This window comes from Macaca nemestrina, unplaced genomic scaffold (assembly GCF_043159975.1).
Source record: "Macaca nemestrina isolate mMacNem1 unplaced genomic scaffold, mMacNem.hap1 Scaffold_46, whole genome shotgun sequence".
In the NCBI taxonomy this organism is placed as follows: domain Eukaryota; kingdom Metazoa; phylum Chordata; class Mammalia; order Primates; family Cercopithecidae; genus Macaca; species Macaca nemestrina.
In genome coordinates this window covers 400,696-403,788 of record NW_027257675.1, presented here as the reverse complement: position 1 = coordinate 403,788, position 3,093 = coordinate 400,696, and the positions used below count along the sequence as shown (strand labels likewise).

At 37.6% G+C, this 3,093-nt stretch overlaps 1 pseudogene; it reads left to right on the top strand.

Annotated features, from left to right (window-relative positions):
• Positions 1–290: 290 nt before the first annotated feature.
• LOC139361379 (tigger transposable element-derived protein 1-like) lies at positions 291–2,413 on the top strand (annotated as a pseudogene).
• The last annotated feature ends 680 nt before the right edge of the window (positions 2,414–3,093 follow it).

Here is a 3,093-nt window from a genome sequence, read left to right as displayed (position 1 = left end):
CTATGGAACATTTTAAATGACCAATTAATAGACAAAGAATAACCAGAGGCCCAGCGTTGAAATGGATGTCCATAGTATATTGGTGCTGGCTGGAAGTGGATGATGGCTCCTGCGTGGCAGTGCAATTCTACCCAGGAATGCCCTTAAGAACTGTGATAAAGGGAAGCCACCCCAGTGGGAGGAACATCTGGAATATATCTGGTTTCCCCTTTGTATGGAAGGAAAGTTGCCTTGAGGTATAAATCTATACAGGCCTACCTTGCACTATTGTGCTTTGCTTAACTGTGTTTCACAGGTATTGTGTTTTTAACAGACTGAAGATTTGTTACAATGACAGTCTATTAGCACAATTTCTCCAGCAGCATGTTCTCACTTTATATTTCTGCATCACATTTTGATAATTCTTGCAATATTTCAAACTTTTTCATTATTGTTATTCTGTAATGACGATCAATGATCAATGATCTTTGATGTTACCATTGTAATTGTTTTTGGGAGGCACAAACTACACCATGTAAGAACTTAATAAATGTGTGTGTTCTGACTGCCCCACTGACCAGCCGTTAACCCATCTCTCTTCTTCTGCTCAAGTCTCTGTACTCCCTGAGACACAGCAATATTGAAATTGGACTAGTTAATAACCCTACAATGGTTTCTAAATGTTCAAGTGAAAGGAAGAGACACATGTCTTTCTCTTTAAAGCAAAAGCTAGAAATGATTAGGCTTACTGAAGAAGGCATGTTGAAAGCCAAGATAGGCCAAAAGCTAGGTATCTTGTACCAGTTAGCTAAGTTGTGAATGCAAAGGAAAAATTCTTGAAGGAAATTAAAAATGTCACTCTCATGAACACATGAATGATAATAAAGTGAAACAGCCTTATTGCTGATGTGGAGAAAGTTCGAGTGGTCTGGATAGAAGATCAAGCCAACCACTGCATTCCCTTAAGGCAAAGCCTAATCCAGAGCAAGGTTGTAACTCTCTTCAATTCTATGGAAACAGAGAGGTGAGGAAGCTGCAGAAGAAAAGTTGGAAGCTAGCAATGGTTGGTTCATGAGGTTTAAAGAAAGAAGCCATTTCCACCATATAAAAGTTCAAAGTGAAGCAGCAAGTGCTAATGTAGAAGCTGCAGCAAATTATCCAGAAGATCTAGCTAAGTTAATTGATGGTGGCTACACTAAACAACAGATCTTCAATGCAGATGAAGCAAACTGCTATTGGAAGAAGGTGCCATCTAGGACTTTCACAGTTACAGAGGATAAGTCAATGTCTGGCTTCGAAGCTTCAAAGTATAGAGTGACTCTTCAGTTAGGGTTGAATTCAGCTGGTATCTTGAAGTTGAAGACAGTGCTCATTGACCATTCTGAAGATCCTAGGGCCCTTAAGAATTATGTGAAATCAATTCTGTCTGTGCTATATAAATGGAACAACAAAGCCTGGATGACAGTGCATCTGTTTACAGCATGGCTTGATGAATATTTTAAGCTCGCTGTTGAGACCTACTGCTCAGAAAAAAAGATCCCTTTCAAAATATTACTGCTTATTGAAAATGCACCTGGTCATCCAAGAGCTCTGATGGAGATGTACAAGGAGATTCATGTTTTCATGCCTGCTAACATAATACTGATTTTGCAACCTATGAATCAAGGAGTAATTTTGAATTTTAAATATTATTATTTAAGAAATACATTTTGTAAGGCTATAACTGCCATAAATAGTGATTCCTCTGATTGATCTGGGAAAAGTTAAGTGAAAACCTTATGGACAGGATTCACCATTCTAGATGCCATTAAGAACATTTGTGATTCATGAGAGAAGGTAAAAATACCAACATTCACAGGAATTTGGAAGAAGTTGATTTCAAGCCTCATCGATGACTTTGAGGGCTTCAAGAGTTCAGTGGAGGAAATAACTGCAGATGTGGTGGAAATAGTAAGAGAACTAGGATTGGAAGTAGAGGCTGAAGATATGACTGAATTGCTGCAATCTCATGAAACAATTAACAGATGAGCAGTTGCTTCTTATGGATGAGCAAAGAAAGTGGTTTCTTGAGATGGAAACTACTCCTGGTGAAGATGCTGTGAACATTGTTGAAATGACAACAAGAGATTCAGAATATCCCATGAACTTAGTTGATAAAGCAGTGGCAGGATTTGAGAGGATCGACTCCAGTTTTGAAAGAAGTTATATTGTGGGTAAAATGCTATCAAACAGCACTGCATGCTACAGAGAAATCTTTCATGTAAGGAAGAGTTAATCAAAGTGGCAAAGTTCATTGTCCTATTTTAAGAAATTGCCGCAGCCACCCAAAACGTCAGCAGCCACCACTCTGATCAGTCAGCAATTGTCAACACCGAGGCAAGACCCTCCACCAGCAAAAAGGTTGTGACTCTCTGAAGGTTCAGGTGATGATTAGCATTCTTTTAGCAATACACTATTTTAAAATTAAGGTGTATACATTATTTTTTAGACTTAATGCTGTCGCACACTTAATACACAACGGTATCATGTAAACATAATTTTACATGCACTGGAAACCAAAAAATTCACATGACTCACTTTATTGTGATATTCATTTTGTTGTGGTGGTCTGGAACTAAACCTGCAACAATTCTGGGGTATCCTTGTGTTGATTTAAGGACAGTTATTTATAGGGTGAGCACCAGAGCGCACTCACCATGGAGGAGGTTTTCAATAATCAAATTAAAAGTAAAGGTGATATTTTAAGCTGTATCTTTATGTTTTGTTTTATTTCTCAATTTCATCAGATCCAGGCAGCGAATAGGGTACTATTTGTGGGAGATCTCCTCAGAAAGCCCAGTAGTATGCAATCACCTAGACTTAAATGTATATATAGAGAGACCAAAAATGTACAGCACTATGAGGAGAAATCCATAATCCTATGGGAAAAGATAGAATAGTATAGGCAGTAAGATTGGTGTAAGTGAAAGAATACAAAACTTGGCTCCCAACTATTAGAGAACATACATTCTTTCAAGCATTCTGGAATATTTATAAAAATTTACCATGTACTAACCATAAAACAAGTTTCAAAAAATACCAAAAAATCCCAGTTCATATGATTAGACCAGATTA